This window comes from Gracilinanus agilis, chromosome 6, assembly GCF_016433145.1.
Source record: "Gracilinanus agilis isolate LMUSP501 chromosome 6, AgileGrace, whole genome shotgun sequence".
In the NCBI taxonomy this organism is placed as follows: domain Eukaryota; kingdom Metazoa; phylum Chordata; class Mammalia; order Didelphimorphia; family Didelphidae; genus Gracilinanus; species Gracilinanus agilis.
Genome location: NC_058135.1, coordinates 2404079 through 2426614, shown reverse-complemented (window position 1 = coordinate 2426614; position 22536 = coordinate 2404079). Strand labels below are relative to the sequence as shown.

General features: G+C 38.6%; 1 pseudogene; it reads right to left on the bottom strand.

Moving 5' to 3' along the window:
* LOC123251766 overlaps positions 1-10689 on the bottom strand; it is a 65964-nt pseudogene extending 55275 nt beyond the window's left edge.
* Positions 10690-22536: the final 11847 nt, after the last annotated feature.

The window sequence follows — 22536 nt, the reverse complement described above, 5'->3', positions numbered from 1 at the left end:
CCTTGGTTTATCCCTTCTGACTTTCTCAGTAGGGTTAGATAGAGTTTTTTATCCCAATGGATAATAAAGCTACTCTTCCCTCTCGGGGTTGATTACACTAAGAGTAAGGTTTGATTATTACCTCTTAATGCTCTCTTCCTCTCCTTCTTATAATAGTATTTGTCCCCTCTCCCTCCTATGCCCTCTTTGTGTGTAATAGAATATCCTATTTTCTTATTCACTCAAGTTTCTCTTGGTGTTCCCTGCTATTTACCCCCTCTTTCCCATCCCCCACGCCATCTTAGATTATTTAGTGTTCCATCCTCACCCTATGAATTATTCTTCTGATTACTATAATAGTGAATATTATAATAGTGAATAGAGTTCACTACAGAGAATTATACATAACATTTATCTACATAGGAATACAGATAATTAGATCTCACTGAGGCCCTTAAAAAGGCAAATTTAAAAATTATAAGTTTTCTTTCTTTCCCCTCTGTATCTTATTTACCTTTTCAGGTTTCTCTCAATTTTTGTGGTTCGATATCAAACTTTCCATTTAGCCCTGGTCTTTTCTGTGCAAATACCTGGAATTCTTCAATTTTGTTGAATGCCCATACTTTCCCCTGGAAATATATAGTCAATTTTGATGGGTAGTTGATCCGTGGTTGCAGGCCCAGCTCTCTTGCCTTTCTGAATATCGTATTCCAAGCCTTACGGTCTTTTAGCGTGGAGGCTGCCAGATCCTGTGTGATCCTGATTGGTGCTCCTTGATATTTGAATTGTCTCTTTCTGGCTTCTTGTAAGATTTTTTCTTTTGCTTGAAAGCTTTTGAATTTGGCAATAATATTTCTAACCAATTTCTTCTCTGGGTCGAATGTAGTGGGTGTTCTATGAATCCTTTCGATGTCTATATTGCCCTCTTGTTGTAGTACTTCAGGGCAATTTTGCTGAATAATTTCTTTTAGAACGGAGTCCAGGTTTCTATTAATTTCTGGTTTTTCTGGAAGACCAATTATTCTCAAATTGTCTCTTCTAGACCGGTTTTCTTGGTCTGTCACTCTCTCATTGAGATATTTCATGTTTCCTTCTATTTTTTCAGTCTTTTGACTTTGTTTTATTTGTTCTTGTTGTCTTGAGAGATCATTAGCTTCCAATTGCTCAATTCTAGCCTTTAGGGATTGATTTTCGGCTATAATCTTTCGGTTTTCGGCCACAATCTTCTGGAATTCCTTTTCAATCTGGTCATTTCTGGTGTTCAATTGCAAGATTTTACCTTTTAAACAGTTATTTTCTTGCCAGATCTCTTCCATTTTCCTCAAAATCTCAGTTTTGAACTCTTCCATAGCTTGTGAGGAGTTTTCCTTATTTGAGGAGGGTCCGGATGCTTGTTTGTTCTCCTCCTCTGTTTGCTCGGTTGTCTGGATTTTCTCTGTGTAAAAGTTGTCGAGTGTTAAGGGCTTCTTTTTCTTGTTGTTATTCTTTCTCTTCTGAGTTTCCTGAGGTTGGGTAGCCATCATTAGCCCAGCAGCTTCTCAGGTTTATCCTCGCGCTCAGTGTCTGTCCGCGGTCTATTGGTACCTGAGGTCTGAGTTCTGGTTTTTTCCAAGGTCAAGCCCCCTAGTGGACCCCCTTGCTTGATCCTCTGCAGGAGGTTCCTTTACAAGTCTCAGGGCGCTGCTTCCACAGCCGTATACCCATCTGCACTGGTTCCCCACTCAGGTTTTCAGAGCTTTAGTTCCTGGCTGTGTCTGCCTCCACCCACGCCTCCGCCAGTGCCTGTGTGCTCTGCGCTGGGCGTCCACTCTCTGCCCTCGTGCTCAGATTTCGCTTGCGTTCTCTGGCTTATTGGGGTCCTAAATCTTGCTGCTCTCAGGAACAGTGCCAATGACTCGATGGGTGCCCCAAACTTGCTCTATTTCTTTTTAGCTGGCTTCAGAGCTATAGATTTTGTGTGTGGAGGGGGTGGGGGTGGGGTGGTTGCTCAGCCCGCGATTTAGTGAGAGCCCTTTATAGCCTGGAAATGTCTCGATTCCACGTACCTTCCACGCTGTGCCCTGTTGTGGGGTTCCTCTGTTCGTCTGGACTTGTTTTTATGTCCCCTTGAGGAGTTTTGTGTGTTTTGGTCAGGAGAGGTTAAGAGCTGCTTCTTACTCTGCCGCCATCTTAACCCGGAAAACCCAAAAAATTAATCTGAGTTTTTTAAGCAAAACCCTTTTCTAATTCCTTCTGGCAAAGGCCAGATCCTGAATCCCTTTGCACAAGCAAATTTGAATGACTCAACCATTGGTTTTAAACTGCATCAACTCATGTAACGTCTGAGTAATTGTCAGTAATGGTTCAGTCTATAGTAATGGTCCCTTTCCAGTTCAATCTATTGGTTGAGTTCTCAAAGTTAATTTGTTTTCTCTATGAGTTTCTGCAGTAATATTCTAGAAACCTAGGCTTACCTTGGTAGGTATTTTGTATGTACTAAGTACTTAGAACGTGTGGTGAAGTGGTATACAATGCTGACCATTTCCTTGATGTTCTTGTTCAGTCATTTTAGTCATGTCTGACTCTTTATGACCCCATCTGTAGTTTTCTTGGCAAAAATACTAGAGTGGTTTGCTATTTCCTTCCCTAGCTCATAGATGAGAAACAGGCAGACACAGTTAAGTGACTTCCCCAGGTTCACATAGAGAATACGTGTCTTAGGCTCCATTTGAATTCAGATCTCCCTGACTACAGACTTAGCACTCTATCCACTATATCATGTAGCTGCTCACCATTTCCTTGCATGATCTAAATTGATCAAAACTTTTAATTTCCTTAAGGATGTCTTCTGTCATTTATGATAGTAAAGACTTTGTCTTAAATTGACATAACAAACAATCTGAATTGCATCAACAAATCTAAATGGCTATGTTGTGAGGAAGATTAGATTAGCTAGTGATTAGGAATTAAGTTGTACATAGCAGGAAGGAGCTGGAGCTGGGAATTCCAGGTTGGAATGAAGGAGCAGGAAGAGGTGACTTGGCTCTGAGAAGGGACTCCATTAGAGGTTAACACAAACTGTGGTGAGCCTGGGAGACCTCAGAGCAAAGGACACCCTGCTTCTTGATTTTCCCCTGGGATCCTGAGTGGTGGCATCTAGCAAAAGGAGAGAAGATCAATAGTCCTGTGCCAGGGAAGAGGTGAAGTTGGAGATCTGGTGGACAGTGCTTCAAGCAAAACCCTAACTACTTGCTACCTGAGACAACTTTGGCTATTGGCATCCAGAGATCATCAGTGGATTGCAGTGAGAATCCCAAAGCCACAAAGCCCTAGCTGTACTCAAGCCTGGCAGGTTCCAGGTCTGAGGCAGTCACCCAGAGACTCCATTTACAGCTCCTTGGGCCCTGTTAGTTTAGATCACTTAGATATGAGTAGAATAAGTCCTCCCATTGCCCTGTGGTTTTATCCTTTAGGTTTTAAGTATAGAAATCCCTTTCCCACCTTTTAGTCAAACATAATTAAAGCTGTTAAGTCCCTTTTACCTTGTCAGCCTGTTTCTAGACTCTGGCCTAGGGGAAGCTGAGTGACAGTTAAGATCAACTGCCATTCCTGTGGGAATCCAGTAAACTCTGGTCTTTCCATCCTGGTCCAGTCTCTCATAAATCCCAGTGTGTGTGTTCCCACAAACGACTTAGTTTATTATAATATCCCTGGTGACCCCATTACCTTACATATATTTCCCACAGCTAAGCCATGGTCTGTCCCTTCATTGGCAGCCCTTCTTTAGCTGAGTTCTTATGAATATCTTTTGTGAAGAGACTTCTTCATTTTATTTTGGGATCTCAGGCATTTTATAGGCTCCATCTAAGGGTCTTTTTCAGCTATGTTCAGTTCACTGCATTGTCTTTAACTTTATCAGCCTTTAACTATCCATTGGTGAAGTGGCATTTGCTTATTCTAAAAATATTCCAAAGAATGTGAGGAAGTCTTTGCCCTTTGCCTCGTTTATGTTGTACAAGGTTTTGCTAATGAACTTCCCAAATCTGTTATAATCCACTTTACAAATTCAAAAGTACATTTAGAGGACGAGAGTTTAAAACGTTTGTTTTTTTTTTAATTATTCAGCAAGGATTATAAAATGATGCTAGTTTAGATTTAATGCAAGATGCAGAAAGCTAGTCAAGGGTTTTTCACATAACATTAAACTCTTTGTCTATTTTGTTTATCATCCTATATGGCTATAATGTGCTGCTCCATATCATATAACTAACAACAATGTTATTTTCTTAAGAGCCCTTAACAAAATGAGAAAAATGAGGAATATTTCCAGTAGGAATATTAAACTTCAATCAGAAATACATTTGTCTTATCTTTTCCTATTCTATGTTACTAAACAGGTAAAAAAATTTTAATTTTCTCACTACATATTTCCATTGGGCTGAAGCCTATGACCATATTTTACATATACTCTTAATAACATAATCATTTCAGAGTTGTTTGCCCAAAAGGTACTGCTTAGTTCTTTATAACTTCAAATGCCTTCTTCCCGTTGAGGTTTGATTTCAGGATGCTAGTTGTAAATCTCTTAACATATTCAATCTCTTTCTGCTTTTTAATACATTTTTGCTTGATATTTCTTGGTTGGAGGAAAACAAAGTATTTCTAAGTATTTTCTTCATCCACTGACTCAATATGTCTCCTTGATTTGACATCAGTTCCTCTATTATATAGTTTCTCCAGGTGATGATTAGAATCCAAATGACATCTTGATACGTACAAAAAGATTCCATGAGATGAAGGAATTGTTTACTCTGTGTCTGTAAGTATGTGAGTTTCTTTGTTTTCCTGGTGGAGCCATAAACCCAATGTAATACTAATACATACCTCGGCATAAATAAGATACTTTGACTATTTTTTTTTAATTTGGAAGTCAGAGAGAGCTCTATATAGGAAAGATGAAAATGCATTAAAATATAGGAAGAACCATAACGGACTTAAGTTTTCCTTCTGAAAAATTCTACATGAGCAAAGAAACAGTAGAAATTGTGTGACAGTTCTAAATATTTTAAATTTTAAAATTAAAAAATTTTAACATTTATTAAATACCTTGGAGGATTTGACATGGTGGCCAGAATTACACTTTAGAATCCCTCTATCTTTTATAGACTGACAAATCCAAATATAAAATGTAAAACATCCTTAAGAAACTCAACTAATAAATTGTACTGGAGTCAGACCATTATCAAAAAACAAAGTGCTAACTATAATTTCTGGGACATTAAAACATATCATAAAAATTTAATAACATTTTAAATAGATGTTTATCTTACCAGATGCTCAGAAACTGCAATTTACATGAAAAGGCTTTCACCTAAAAGAGATCAAAATCACATAGCAATGGAATGAGATACTTATCACCCTCGTTGTTATAAAACACAAGAATAATAGTTGGATAGCAACTTGTCCTAGAATAGCTTCCTTCTGACCCACATCAAAAAATCTGAAAAGAATGGGATCGTTCTGCAGGCAATAATGATAACGACAATGATGATGACAATGTCATTCCCACTTTTTTCAACATGTTTCAGGTAAAAGTAGTTCTGGGAAAAACTGCTGTCCTATTATTCCCCTATATTTGATACGCATTGACCATAACCCAGATGAATAAATAACTGGGTTTTTTTCTGGTTGAATAAAATATTATATAAGCTCATCTCCTGTAGGTACACTGAAAACATCATTGGTATGACTCCAGCAGCAGACAGGAAGACAAAGACAGGAAGATAAACCTCATCCTTTCCTCACATAATTCTGTGCTCCTTTTTAGGGCTCTATATTTTTGAAAGTTCAGTGTATCTTAAAGATTATGAATATTTGAGATGATGACATCTATAAGAACCCTTGTTCTTAAATTTAAATGGATCAATACAGTGTCCAGGCTTTTGCGGGCAACAGTTCAGTAGGGGGCTATGGTCTATTTCCAGCACAGTTTATTGACTGAATTCTCTGGGTTATTTTGAGACCTGTATTTGTAATCTGAGGAGTTGTCATCTGGCATTTATTATTCATATTAGTATCACATTTGTGTAACATTTTCAAATTTTCAAAACACTTTTGATATACTATCTTTATCTCATTTGATCTTCCAAACAACCCTAAGGGTAGAAGAATTTTAAAACATAATTATTCATTCTCGATGAGCGTAAATTGGTTTCAGAGGATAAAGCTCAATAATTAGCAGTAAGGATTTGCTCTGAAAAGTGGCACAAAGGACATCTGAAAGAGCAAGTACAACTGGAAAAGTAAATGGAGAGGTCATATAAGGAGGTGAAGGAATCACGCACAGCCGTAGTGGTGTCCTAGTAGCAGAGGTGTTCTGAAGATACCTCCAATGGGCTGGGGGGAAAATCATTTTTAAGTTTTCAGTGAAAACATTGGTTATTGTTCAGTCTTGTTCAGTCGTGTTCTACTCTTCCTGACCTAATGGACCCTAATGCACCATGCTTACCCATTACCCACAAGGGAGCCCATTGCACTTTTGGATAGTTCTCATTGTTAGACAATGTTCTCATGTTGAATCTAATTCACCTCTTTGTAGGCATTATGAAGCTCTATATTACAAATAAGGAAACGGGAATATTGGCCATGGTCACACTGATACTGGCAGATGTGAAGCAATGGTTAGAATTTGTAACACGGAACCAGGGAGACCTGACCTTAAGCTTCCTGTGAGGTCTTAGGAGAGTCACTTAATCACTGAAAGCCTCAGTTTCCAAATCCATAGAATGGAATAGTACTGAACTCCCAGGGATCATGCTAGACTCAAATGTGATAATATATAGAAAGAATCTGATAAACCTTAAAGTACTAAATAAATGCTATTTGTTATTATTATCCTGACCACATAGTTTGAGGACTCTATCCAAAGTGGTCAATTATTTAATGCAAAACTGCCATGTTTCCCACTATTTTTTCCCCTTTCATTCTGTGACATCATTTTTCTTTAATTCTGCTAAATTCACACGTTAAAAGTGTCTTCTTCCCTTGTGGCCTTTCCTTCTTATTGGATGATTCTTTCTAGAATTGCATTTAAGGAAGGTACCCAAGCTAGTGTGTCACAATTCTTTCTAGGCAATTCTCCCAGATTTGATTTGCCATGTTTTTTCCCTCCCCACCCCAGGCTGCATATGGAATCTCTTACCACTTTCTGGTTCTTTTTCTGGATTGCTTTGGATTGTTCCCCCATCAGAATATAAGCTCTTTGAGGGCAAAGATTTTCTTTAGGCTCCTAAGCCTAAACATAAAGAGTAGTCTACTGACTGCTGACCCAGTACAATTGAGTTTCATAGAATATTAAGGATATAACTGGGAGAGAAAAAAAGAGTTGGAGACTTGAGACAGAAGCCAATTATTCAACTCCTAAGCTGTGACTCTAGTAAATAAGAGAAACCATTAAGTTCTGTGTGATAATGATGAAATATTGATTACTAATGAACAGGTCTATCCTGCTTGGTTTACCAACACCATTTCTAAAAGAACACAAAAACTTCTTAATAGTTTGTTCTAGCTAAATATTAATGTATTCTAACTGTCATTTCCTTTGTGAGATCATAAAAGATTTTATCTGAGCTGTAATGCATTATGATTCTATGTAGAAGCATTATAATACTATAATATCATCTTACATCATCTCCTGTGTCCTTTTTAAAGGACACAAAGCAATTTCAGGTTACCAACTAAGAACCAGAGAGTTTTTGTGTTTCAAAAACATTTGGAGACATTCATAGAGTAAAAGTTTACAAAAGTCAGCTTTTAAAGCCAGTCTAAGGGGTATAGATCTGTAATCAGCATCTTAACATAACTTTCCTATTTTGCATTTCAAAGATCAAAGTACCCAATTTAAAGAATTAAGAGAACCATGAAAATGAGTTACTGGTCCTCAGGCAAGAGGCATGAATTAAACTAAACAGTGAACTTAATGAGAATTATGCAAAGGCTATTTGGGAAATGCAAAATGCCCAGCCTCTAATTTCTCTTATCCTTTGATTGGTCTTCCTGGGAAGCCTGGACTGTCAGAACTTGTCAGGGATATTACAAGGGAGATTGGACTAAAGGATGCCTGAGGTCCTTTCCAAATCTAAAATTCTACCTTTCTGTAACCCTATGGATTTTTTGTCTTCTGAGTAATTCTTTTTAATTTCTTCTTTTCTTTCAACTTAGTGACAGAAGACCTCTGCTGAAACATAGGTGGTAAATACGAGAGAGATCAATTAAGTTTCCAAAACTTAACATTCATTTAATGCCTACATAAGGTTTTTCATTGAAAACCATTTGTATATTTCAGCTTTTTTAACTTGTAGTAAAAAAGGTATTTTTTTGTATTCGTTTCCATTTACTTTATATCATCCCTATCAGAATAAGTGGGCTTATATTGAGTTTAAATGAACATGCCCTACAGAATGTTATGAAGCTAATTTCATTTCATATTGAGTTCCAAAACAAAAATTGCTTACTTCAATGGCACAGAACTCAATGAAGAGAGCTCTGAAAGAACACTATTTCCAGTCAATATCCAAGAATTAAAACAGCTTAAAAGTCATCACTGGCATATTCAGAGGACATCCCAAGACAGGAGTCAAAATAGTGAAAAATTTCATTTTTTCATTACTTCAAATCTAAGCTAGGTTTCAATCTCAAGAAGGAGCCCAGCTGGACCCTGGTTCCCTCCACGAGTTCCCAGGTCCAACTGAAACTTTTTCCCAAGATTCTAAAACCTTAACTGACAATAGAAATTCTGCAAAAACAGTTATGCCCCCACTCTACACCACACATATTATATCAGTCTATTATCATGGTTCTTGTTCCTGACCAATTCCTGTTTTCCTGTCATTCCCCTCGTTTGGGGATTTTATTTAATTTTTAAATGTCTTTTTCCTTGCTTTATTTTATATCTATTTCTCTTTTTTGGCCTACCTTTTTCCCCCACTCATTTTAAAACCTTCTGTCACTTTTTCCCTTCTGATTTCCTATTTTTGTGAAACTCAGGTCCAAAAGGTTAAGTGTCTTGTCCATAGATTCTAAAGCCAAATCCTCTCATTTTAATTTTAGCATTTCCTTTGGTTTAACATGTTTTGGGGTAGATATGTCGCAAGAATTATCCAGGATGAAAAATCACCCATAAACTGTCATCTGTGGTGTTAGAGGAAGTGCCTACCTCAGTGAGATCATAAACTAGCACAATGCCTGGAACCACTGTACCATTATGCACTACCAAGGAATGAGGCTAAGCCAGGCATCTAGTTAGGGCCTCTAGATACACATACCCTTTAAATTACAGACTGGATTAATGCTTTTCCTGCTTATCTCTTGTCCTGGGCTCTGTACATGCTTTGGTTAAGAGGTAGACAGTATTGAAAAAAGTCAGTCAATCAGTTAATAAATATTTATTAAGTACCCACTATAAGCCAGGCACTACACTAATTGCTGGAGATACAAAAAGAAGCAAAAGACCGTACCTTTCGGGGGCAGCTGGATGGCTCAGTGGATTGAGAACAAGGCCTAGAGACAGGAGGTCCAGGGTTCAAATCTGGCCTCAGACACTTCCTAGCTGTGTGACCCTGGGCAAGTCACTTAACCCCCATTGCCTAGCCCCGTAACAAATAAAATTAATATAGAAGGATATATACAAAAGATATTAGGGTTTAAAAAAAAAAGATCGTACCTTTCCTCAAAGAAGAGAAAGCAGGGAAGAACAGAAAGAAGGATGGATGAAGCAAATGACCTTGACAAAAGAAAGTAACCGCATTGATATATTTAAATACAAGAGAGAAAGAGAGTAATTAGTAAAGAACTAAGGAAAACCAGGAATAAAAGAAAGGAAAAGAGGAGGAAGGAGGAAAACCAGAACAACAGAGAAGGTTGTTTATAAAAGAATCATCAAGCCTGCCATCTCAGGGGGAAAAAAAAATGAAAAGTGTAGAGGTTAAGCCCAGGAGCACTGCTCGGGATGGAGATGTGGAAACACAAGATGACATGGAGACTAATGCTGGCCACACACATACCTCACTTGTATTTCTTACAGTTTAAGATATCTGTAAAACATGCCTCACTGCATTAATTTCCAAGGAAAAGAGTAATACATCTTTTTCAGAATACTCAATTTTTGCCTAGGACTTCCTAATTTATTCCATCCCCATAATGTCATGTAATAAAAGATGAAAAAGAGGTCTTTAAAAGATGTTTGGAACAAATATAAGCAGTAAGAAGAGAATTTCCTTTTTCTTTTAAACAAATCTGCAAATGGGAGACATTCCAGCTTGTAAAAGAATTGTGACTTCCTTCAGCTCTTCCCAGAAGAATTTCCAGACCTGAATCCGAAATCGGACCCAGCAGAAAACAGCTCCTTGACATCAGAAGGCCCTACATATAGCTGTCATATTGATAAGGCACACGGCAGAGTGTGCACCCACATGCACAGTCACCCAAACGTGAGAATCCTTCCTCATAAGAAGGAAAGTTGCTAAATCTAGAAGGAAAATCAATCCAGCAAAATAAGCAAAGTTTACAGCGATGAATTGTCTAAACACAGCGCGTTACCTCTCTGGACCCCATGTGGATCCTAAGAACGCAGGACACTAATGTCCAAGCAGCGTTTAAGAGGGAAGTGTGAGTTGAGCCCGCAGTCATTGACCTGTGAGGTGTTGTGTCCTGCGCAAAGCGGCGCAGTTCCATGTAACTGCTGCATTGTGAGGCTGTCTGTGGCACTGATGGTGAACAAGAATGTGCCAACTAAACACACAATGCCTGCTGCTTTATTTTAGGAGCTTTCAAGGACTCTTCCATATGAGTTATTAGTGTCTGAGTAATATAAGAGTGTGTCACGTAGTAAAAAAAGTCTGGGCTGTGTTGTGAGGAAGATTAGATTAGGTATTGATTAGGTATTAAGTACATAGCAGGAAGGGGCTAGAGCTGGGAATTCCAGGTTGGAATGAAGGAGGAGGAAGTCTGTCTGTGCCCTGAGTGTGGACTCCATTAGTGGTGGGCAAAACTGTTGCCAGCCTGGGAGACCTCAGAGCAAAGGACATCCTGCTTCCTGTTTTCCCCTGGATCCTGTGTAGTGTGGCATCTAAGAAAAGGGACAAATCTACAGAGCCAAGAGAGGAGGAGAAGTTTGAAAATTGGAGAACAGTGCTTCAAGCAAAACCCTCACAACCTGGTACCTGAGATCATCTTGACTCCTGGCATCCAGACATCATCAGTGGATTGCAGTGAGAATCCCAAAGCCACTAAAGCCCCAGCTGTACTCAAGCCTGGCAGGTTCCAGGTCTGAGGCAGAGACTCATTTATAGCTCCTTGGGCCCTGTTAGTTTAGATCACTTAGATATGAGTAGAATAAGTCCTCCCATTGCCCTGTGGTTTTATCCTTTAGATTGTAAGTATAGAAATCCTTTTCCCTCCGTTTAGTCAAACATAATTAAAGCTGTTAAGTCCCTTTTACCTTGTTAGCCTGTTACTATTCTCTGGCCTAGTGGAAGCTGAGTGACAGTTAAGATCAACTGCCATTCCTGTGGAAATCCAGTAAACTCTGGTCTCTCCATCCTGGTCCAGTCTCTCATAAATCCTAGAATGTGTTCCCACAAACCACTTAGTTTATTATAATATTCCTGGTGACCCCATTACCTTACTTATATTTTCCACAGCTGGGAGGAGGACAGCTGGGTGCCCATCACAGTTCTTCCCCTCTCTGGATGGTTGGCCTGGAGAAGTCATTTAGATGCCGTAGTTTTCCGTTTCCTCACCTATAAATTCAAGGAGATGGTCCTATTCTACTCTGGGCTGCTGAGACAGCCCACAATAGGATTACTGGATTCAGGTATTATCGCCTCACTTTCAGAAGGATGGCAGCAAAGTAGACATCATCCAGAGAATGAGTGTGGACCCAGGAGTAGGGGAGATCTCAGTTCAAATCCTGTCCCAGACATTTACTAACTGTACAACCCTGGACAAGTCACCTAAATTCTCTAACCCTTATTTTCCCTGTCTGTAAAATAGGGATGACCATGGAATCTACTTAACAGGGTTGTTGTGAGAATTAAAAAAGAGAGAATTTATAAGTGCTGTGCAAATCTCAAAGAACTATATAAAGATGAGTAATTATTATTACTATTGTTAGTAAAACTGAATTTTGTCAGGAAATATGAGGAAGAAATGGGTCGTCATAAAAAATTGAGAAATAGAAGGGAGCTCAGAGACAAGGTATTCCAGATCCCTCATTTCACAGATAAAGGAACTGCTGGGCTCAGAGAGTTATAGTGATTTACACCATGTCACCAAGACAGCGATAGAAGGGCCAAAATACCATCCGGAATGGTTCAAAGGACATGGGAAAGAAAAGTCATGGAAGGCGATCTCACAGCTAGAGAAACCTTTAAACATTTGAGGACCATTACATGTAACAGCAATGAATCTTGTCCTCCTGAGGTTCCAAAAGCAAATTTTGTTGTGAGGAGGATTACTTAGTTATCATTTAGGAGACCTAACAGGAAGGGCTGGAGAATTCCAAATGGAATGGGGAAGCAGGAAGTGTCTTCTTGCTCACTGAGAGAGACTCCATGGTGGTTGGGCAAGCAGCAACTGACCCTGGGAGACACCAGATTTCCAGAGATCCCGAAGGAAGGCTGACATCTACTTGTGGGAGATTTCGGTAGAGACTATTGATCCCAACCTGAGTTGCAGGTTAACTTGGGCTGAAGGAGTACAGCTGGTGCTCCCGGAGGAGCTGGTACATCGCTGGAGTGAGTCTGGACTCTGCTGTGAGGATTCCCACTTCAGTCCTGCTATCCTCTGGGCCCTGCCTGGCTGAGGTCTTAGATGAGTGTAGAGAAGTCCTCCCCTGACCCTGTGGTTTGCCCTTAGTCTGGAAGTGTAGAAACCCCTATTCCCATCCTTTACCAGAGTTTCTTTACTTAAATGTGTTATAAACTCTCTTGCCTTTTGCCTGCTAGTCTCCACAGGCCCCTTGTCTGGATGGTGCAGAGTCCCAGTTAGGCCTAACTGCCACTTGTGTTAACTGACATCTCCTTAGCAGTTAAACCCGTCTCCCTACCTAGTTTGGTCCTGCCTCGGTCATTCTGGTGACCTGGCGTTATCATCCCCTCTTTGGGCTTTGTCATTAACAAGTTAAAACTTCTGTTGCACTGACTATTTGCCTGGCATCCCGCAGCCCCCATTGCTACTTTCCTTAATAAAGACATTCTCTGACCATCTGAGGAGAAGCTGACAGGCTGACCGGACGACACCACGCCATGTCTTGTCTCTGTGTTTCTTGCTTCTCCACTTCTTCTGTGTCTCATTCTGTCTAGCCTATAAGCTTAACCCTTCGCTTTCCATCCTCCAACTTCCCTCCATGGGTGATTCAAACCCACGCAAGAATTTTATGTATGAGCTGGACTCCACAATTACCTCAGCTGATCCCCATTTGACTTCTTGCTTTGATATTTTGAGAATCCATTATCTGCAATTCTGGGAAGATGGGGGGGGGGTGGAGAGAGAGAAGTAGGGGGAAAAGAAAGAGAGCAAGTGAGCAAGAGAGGTGAAAGAGAGCAAGAGAGGAGAGACAGATTTTCAATGGATAGTTTATCCACCTAACCACAAGAAATAATACAAGTCAACAGTCCCCAAATGTCAAAAAAAAAAAGAATATTTAAACAATCTATTCTTGCCTTATATTAGAAAGGAGTCATAAACATGTATTAAAATATAGCTAGCATTCTTTATAGACCTTGATACAATAAATATAGTAATAAATAAAGGAAATATGGGTAAAATATAAAGATCTAAGTGAAGATCTACTGAATGACATATTAGTCCAAGAAGAAATAATAAAAACAATTAATAAGTTTGTTAAATTTGATTATAATAATAAACCATAGCAAAACATTAAATACAGATAAAACTGTCTTTGAAGGAAAATCTTATCTCTGAAAGCATTAACAAATGGAAAAGGGAGTATTAATGAACAGCATTCAGTTAAAATGATAGAAAATAAACAAATTAACCAACAAAGTAAGTAGAAAAGAGATCTTGAATTTTCAGAAGAAATAGAAAAATTGGAAAATAAAGACTAGAGGACTTGTAGACAAAACTTGCAGTTGCTTTTCTTAAGACACTAGAAAAATCAATAAACCATTAGCAATCTGGTCAAGCAAGAGAACATCAAATAAAATTACTCAAACTAAAAATGAACAAGGTGAATTCCTAGCACAAACCAAGAATAAAAAGAATGATCAGGTATGATTCGATTACTTTATGTCAAAAAACCTTTCAGTTTTGTATCAATATATCTGTATGCAAACACATCTATAACATCTGCTCTATATATTACACACATACACACACACACACACACACACACACACACACACACACACATACACACACAGTCTACCCACGTACTCATACAGCTACATATACATACACATACACATCCCATCCCTGACCAGGACAACATTCTTGATTGTCTGAATCTAACATGTGGCAATATGGGCATAGATGTGTATGCATATACTTATGTTTGTGTGAGTATGTTTATAGGTAGTTATCTAAGTGTTAATGCATAATATGTAAGAGGGCAGCTAGGTGGTACAATGGACAGAACACTGGGCTTGGAATTGGGAAGACTCCTCTTCCTGAGTTCAAATCTGACTTCAGATATTTACTAGCTGTGTGACCCTGGGCAAGTCACTTCACCCTGTTGGCCTCAATTTCCTTATTTGTAAAATGAGCTGGAGAAGGAAATAGCCAACCACTCCAGTATTTTTGCCAAGAAAACCCCAAAGGGGTTCACAAAGAGTAGAACCCAAGTGAAAATTGCCTGCACGACATCAGGCACATGTATATATGCATTTAGACACACATATATTCCTCTTGTCCCTGAGTAGTACAACGTTCTTGGTTGTCTGACTGAATCTAATACATGCCAGCTCCCTGGTATTTTAGGTTTGTGTCAGTCTCCGTAACCAAAGCAGAACTAAGCTATAAAATACCTTTGAATGAATTTTTATTGGGATGATGGGGGAGTTTAATTAAATAGCATAATGTACATCAAAGAATGGAAATACAATGTTATTAAGATTTGGCCCTCAAGATGTATTTTAAATTAAAATTTAGCTCACATGTGTCACTTTAATATGGCTAGACCCTCGTAGGCTGAATAAAGGTCTCCTAGGACTGCCCAACAGGCAGGGGAGAAACATGAACAACAGCCAGAACCAAGTTGGCTCATTTATTAGCAATTAATAAGGAAACTGGCGAAAAAGGGCATCTGTCTGCAGAGTGGGTCGATATGAAGACTTTCCATCATCTAACACCATTCCTAGATACAGATCACTAGATCACAGGAGCCCGGAGTTTGGAAATTCTCTGCCAGAGCCAAGACTGCATTGGTCCAAAATTAGTAAAAATAACCTTTTAATATTTCTCCTTCCCATAAATTCATATTTAGGCTGTAACTTCGGACCTATTTTTGAAATGCTCCAGAAAAGGAAAGGAACCCCCCAAACAGCTCGTGATGCCGTTGGATGTGCCAGTTGAAACAGGCGTGTAATAACATGGTGAAATTACATTATCTGACAACCCCTGAAAGCTTATTCAGGTGACTCTTTAAACCCTCGAAGCCTTCTGGGAAATGAGCACAGGATGACATTTCAGTCAGGCTGCCATAACATTTCACTGGTGAAATTCTGTAGCCGTCTGCCGGACACCAGAAAGGCAGGTCTCCGCTCTAAAACAAACATCAGTAAACTCCACGCGTCTGTGAGGGTGAGCCAGGCTCAGAAAGCCACCTCCACGCATCTGCAAGAAGCCCTGGGGACCTTCCCGGGGGGCTGCCGTGCCCAGGAAAGGTAGTCGGGGGAGCCATCCAGAAATGACAAAACGGGGAGGCCAAGAGCGCATGCTGGCTAACGTACGTCTTTCAGAGCCAAGTGCCAACATACACACGGGGAAGGAAATGACTAGAAACCTTCATTATTCTGTGGAACAAGCAGACAACAAGAATGTCTCCGTGTCACGGCTTTCTGTCCAAAAGAAAGTTAATATTCATCCACACGCCCTAAGTCAGTCATCAGTTCAGACACTGGAATGAAGCATGTCATTCAGGCTGGGAGATCCTTAATCCAAGTCAAACAAACTCAGGGAGAAGGGCTGCTTACAGGAATTCTTGCTTTCTGCCCTAACAGAGCCATTCTTTCAACATCAAAAATACTCAGCGATTAAATTAGCTTTGTTATAAGATTAAGAAAAACTTCATTCCTGGGCAAGTTTATTCATATCAGAAAAATGAAACAACATCAATATTTAATAGGTAGCATGTGAACACTGCTAAACACTTCACCCATGTGCCAATGATAGAATCCATTATCATAAAAACCATCAGAAGAAAATGAATTAGCTCTAATTTATTCATAGAAAGGAGGCAGCATTGGCCATATGGCCAGAATGGACCTTAGAACCACATAGTGCAACTTACTCATTTTACAGGTAAGGAAACTGAGATGCAGTGAGAAGACTTGACCAACATCACAGAGTTTATGATTAAAGGAGGGGAGATTTGAACTGAGGTCTTTTGAGTCCATTATACTGTGATAGACCCATGATCTCACTATTATCTCCATTTATCCTATGCTATTATTGCCAACATAGTCTCATAAATCCATCATCTTCCTAGATCCAGTGATCTCATTGATCTAAGACTCAGGTTGTTGTTCAGTCGTTTCAGTTGTTTCCAACTCTTTGTGAGCCCATTTGGAATTTTCTTGGCAAAGATACTGGAGTCATTTGCCACTTCTTTCTACAGCTCATTTAAAAGATGAGGAATCTGAGGCAAACAGGGTTAAGTGCCTTGTCCAGGGTCCCATAGCTAGTTAGTGTCTGAGTCTGGATTTGACCTGAGATCTTCCTGACTCCCCACATATGGCGCTCTGTCCACTGCACCACCTACCTGCGCCCATCAGAGGCAGGAAGACATGTTAAATAGAGATGGCCTGTTGTAATATCATTATCATTAGTAGCCTCCGCATCATATTCAACAAATAAACTCCAGGGAAGCCCACAGCCCTGTTAGAGGAGTACTAGCAGTAATGGCCCCAAACCTTGGAATCTGAATATCAACTAGCCAGTTCCTTAAAAGTCTTTCAACCCGCCTCCATTACCATACCTTGGCACCATTTCCCAGATCCAGGCTTCTGACTTCCTCTCCTTCAGTGCTTGTTCTTGTTCAACCAAGATAAGAAACCTATAAAAAAAACAAGTAGCCTTTACTGAGTTGGCGTGCCCTATTCCAAATGCAGTCCCAGTAGGTTTTGTCCTGTTCCACTGGATTCTGGAATATTTGTTCTGCTTCCATTCCCCCTGGCTGCCCTTCTTTACTCTAAATATGGCCCCTCAATAAAGCTGGTTTGTTGGACTGTCGTGTTGAATGCTCAGTTTCTTTGAAATGAATTTTGGTGACTTCCTAAACCTGTTTCAAGAAACCTGGCAATTACGATCTGGTTTGATTCTGGCTTCTGATACTTCCTAGTTATGTGGCCTTGGGTAATTCACTTAAGTGTTCTAAGTCTGTGTTTCATCAGAGATAAAATTATGGCAAGAAAAGCACTTGCTTCCAAGGGTTATTATGAGGACTAAATCACATAATGTATGGGAAACAACCTTTAATGCTCCTCAAATATTGGCTATTTTTACTTTTTACATCAGGAGACACCCTGCAAAACTAACAAGAACATTAAAAAAGTCCATATATTCTGTATACCTATAGTTCCCCTATCTCTATAAGAAAGGAAAGAAATGTCTTCCCATTCCTCTTCTTCAAGGGCCAAGGTTAGTCATTACAATTTCATAGTTTTCTTTGTTAATTGTTTTGTTCTTCTTGTTCTTTGCATTCATATTTTCATAGTTGGGTATATTGTTTTTCTAGTTTTGCATGCTTCACTTTGTATCAATTCATATAAATCTTTTCATTTTTCTCCATATTTATCATATCGATTGTTTTTGTTTGTTTTAGGTTTTTGGCACAGTGCTTTGCCATTTCACTCCTGTGCCACAGGTTGTTCAGAGAGTGTACTACTCTGTCTATAACTTGCAGAGATAAACCAACAGAAAAATCTTGCTGTTCAAAGGCAAGATCTTTATTGCAAGAATCACATACTTTCCCAAAAGCAATCCAGCTTATTCTCATTGTCCTCTTCAGTTCCTGACTCAGTCTATTGCCTATGCATGGGCTCTGCCTTAGATATAAATACATGCATTATAAACACACATGTTTATAATATACAAAATATATGCATATATGTGGCATACATGCACAAATATACTGATATATCCATTCAATGAGTTGTTTATCAAATTGGCATCATAGGCTGGACAATGAAGAGTTTCATGCATGTGTTTGGCTGGCTTTTTCCCATTATATCCTTAGCCAGTTAAGTGGCTCAGTGGAGCCTGGAGTCAGGAAGACCCGAGTTTAAATGGGACCTCAGACACTTTCAAGTTGTGCGACCCCAGGCAAGAGAAGGAGGAAAGGGCAAACAAACCACTCTAGTATCTTTGCCAAGAAAACTCCCTGGTCAGGACGGCCCACAGGGTCTCAAAGAGATGTATGAGAAGGAGAAAAGAGTTGAGAGATTTTCCTTTGTCCCTTCATAAAGAAAATAAGATTGTTTTCAAACAAACAAGAACAAAAAAAAAAGAGTTCCATTTGCTGATGTCAGATAAGCCCAGAATAAGTCAAAAGATAATATAATTCCAGAATAAAAATATGGATGTTGTTTATGAAGTGAAATTCAGCCATCACAGCTTATTGTAGCTTACCTCTGCAGAGGAAAAAGATTAAGGGAATTCTGAAGAATTCAGTTTTTTTTCCTTATATTCTTCTAGAGAGGTTTGTAATCTGTTATCTTTTTCTACAATGAATCAAGAAGAAATAAAATAAAGTAAGGGCTGGAGAGATTACTTTAGTTGTTTCTTATTCAAGATTAGAATCTATTTAAATCAAGAGATTTGCAGAATGTAATGGAATCTCAGATTTGTGAATTTTAAATTCAAATTTCTACTTTATAATAGTAATCTTTCATAGACCTCATAAGCTAGTCACTTCATTCCCCTTCAAAATCCTCTCGGACAATGTATTTTTAGTTCCCTCTGTTAGGATGTTGGTCTTTGTCTTTTGTGCCAGTCCAGGTAATTGATTGATCAGTATCTATAGCATAGAGTAATCATGGAGTGGGGCAGCAGTTTGGGAAAACGAAAATTGAGGACCCATTGCTTCCCTGTTCTTTTTGATACAGCACCTAATTCAAACCTTTGTTCCTTTCTTCCTTTGTCTCTGAGAAAAAAGTAAATTAAAGAAAGTTTGCTATACCTGGAAGAAAAAGAAGTGACATTTAGAAAGCAGTTTTAAGAGCTTTGTTTATATATAAGTTTTGCTGTCAAATTCTGGTAACACCAGCTATTGCCTAAACCAGTGATTCCCAAAGTGGGCCCTGGTGGGTGCTGCAGCAATCCAGGGAAGTGGTGATGGCCACGGATGCATTTATCTTTCCTATTCATTGCTATTAAAATTTTTAAAAAATTAATTTCCAGGGGGCTAAGTAATATTTTTTTCTAGAAAGGGGGTGGTAGGCCAAAAAAGTTTAGGAACCCCTGGCCTAGACAATCGTGTCGATTTAATCTCCACTTATGAAGTGAAAGACAAATTCTCTCTCTAGCAACTATATATTATTTTTGTTGTTCAGTTTTCAGTCTTCATGTTTGACTCTTCACAACCCCACTTGGGGTTTTCTTGGCAAAGGTACTGGAGTGGTTTGCCATTTCCTTCTCCCTTTCATTTTACAGATAAGCAAAGGAAGGCAGAGTTAAGTGACCTGCCCAGCGGAAGTATCAAAGGCTGGACTTGAACTCAGGGAGATGAGTCTTCCTGACTCTAGGCCTGGCGCTCAATCCACAGTGCCATCCAGCTTCCCCAATCTATACTTTTAAAATACAATCAATATAAACTTTAAAAAAAATTAATTAAAGATCTGAAGATTTAAGAATGTCAAAGAATAAATTAAATCAATTTTTGTTTATTTTTGGTCTTTTATAGGCCTTTAGAGTACTGGAAAGAATTTAGAGTCTGAGGTCTTAGGTTCCATTTCTGCCTCTAATATTTATAAGCTTTGTTATCTTGGGTAAGTGGTTCAATTCCTTGAGTCATCAGTAAAAGAAACATGGTAGAACTGGCCTGGATGATCTCCTTAGACCTTTTCACATAGAGAAGTCTATGCTGGCTAAAAAGGTATAACTAGATTCCCCTTTTCTCCTTATTAAAATCAATTATTCAGAAAAAACATAAAAATCACAGGTGACTTTCTTGCTTCCACTCTGCAGTCCTGTTTCTCTAAGGTTAATACCTAGTCCCTGTCATACTATGGTGCTTAATGTTAGTAATAACTAAGATTTTAAAAGCCCTTATATTTATTGTCTTATTTGAACCTCACTACATCCCTATGAGGTAGACAGCACAGTTATCATTCTCCCCACTTGACAGATGAGGAAATATTCTAAGAGGTTAATTTATCCACCCATCATCACACAAGCTAATAAATGTCACACGTAGTCGTTGAACCTAATATTCTCTTGATTCATTGTCCAAGTCTGAAAGACTTGGCTTCTGAAGAAAAGAAAGACTTCTGAAGGTGAAATTGGGTACTTCAAACGACACTGATAATGCCACCATTTCAAGAATGGATCCAACAATGTCCATTTGGAGTCACATGACCTTCTGACTTGGAGAAACAGTCGCCATCTTGCCCCTCTTCTCCCTTGGCATCACCCTTTTTCCATGCTTCCATAAACAAATTTGATGACAAGATGGATAAAGGAGATTTATGGTAGAATTTGGCAATGAGGCCATAAAAGCTCTCAGAACTTTGGAAAAATCCACTTGGCAGATAATTCCCATTTCTTCTCTAAATATTTCCCCCTGCAAACTACCAATCCCAGAATGAGTCAAATCATGCTCACAGAGAATTTGAGCAAAGAGAACTCTTGTGGATTTGAAAGGAAAAATAAGCTCTAAAAAATATAACATTAATTAAAACATTCCACCCTGGGATTTTAAAACATTAAGGTATAGGGAAGAATAGTAGAAGAGCAGAAAGGGAAATAAGCTGCCCATTTCAATGTATTTCAGAGGCAAACATTTCCGATCTTATTTTTCATAACTTTATTTTTTATTTTTTTTAATTTTAATGTTTAATATTTTCCCATTGTTACATGTTTCATGTTATTTCCCTCTCCTCCATTCATAACTTTAGAGAGAGGTAAGAGTTGATAAAGATATTTTAGAGTCAAGGAGGTAAAGGAAGGCAGAAAAAAGTAGGATAGAGGAAAAAAATGAACCACAATATTAAAGAAGTCCTTGGTTCTATCCAAACAAGGTAAAAAAATTTTTTAAAAAGGCAATTTTGCATGAACTCTCCATAGAGAAGCAAAGATCTTATCTACTAGAAAACAATTTTCTAAGGATTTAAATCCAATGGAAATAGCACCCTGGATGGGAGATGGGTGTGTGGAGAAGAAGAAAATGCATCATCATCGTTTCTTTTTTTTTATTTTTTTAGACTAGGCTTTCTAAATTACTTTTTAATTGCTATAAGTTTTGCTAATTCTTTAAATAATAAAACTTCATTAATAATCATCAGAGCCTCTTTTTCTTAGTATCTGAAAGCTTATGAAATGCTTTAAATATATTATCTCCTTTTAGCCTCAAAATAACTTCATGAGCTAGGTGCTCCGTGTTAAACATGAGGTGGAGAGTTACATATCTAGAAAATGTTAGAAGTAAGAGTTGAATGCAGGTCTTCTTGATTCCAAATTCATTGTTCTATCCAGGTGCCATATTAAGCACTCCCATTTCATAGCATTTTAAGATCTAAGATTTATTCACAAATGTCAGAACCAGGATCCTCAAAAACCCACTTTGGAATACTTCAAACAATTTTGTACTTAGAGAGTAGAAAACAAGATCAGCGGGGTCCTACATTTTAATCTCTCTTTCAGAAAAATATATCAGAAATATATAATAATAGCAATATCTCCCAGTTCTGTAGCCTTTACATTGCAAGATTATTTCCTCTAAGTCAGTGATGGCAAACCTATGGCACAGACACCAAACATGGCATGCAGAGTGCTCTTTTTTTTTTCTTCTAATTATCTTACCTCTCCCTGAGAGTTTTTTTAATATGACCTTTACATTTTCACCAGTGCCCCAGGAATTCTGGTTCTTCCAGATGAGGTCAGTGGGAGGAAGGCAGTGACTCCAGCATCTGCAGCCCAAATTGTAACACTCTGGCCTGCCTTCAATACATATCTTGAGAGATATTTATAACTGACTGATGTATCTCTTATTTTTCTGATCATCTCCCTGCCTCCCATTGGTTGATCCTGTCCAGAAGTGTTCTTTAGGAGTATAAATTTTCCCTAGACATCCATCTTTTCAATGGAAACATTTCCGGTGGCTGAAGCTGAATGAGAGATGCT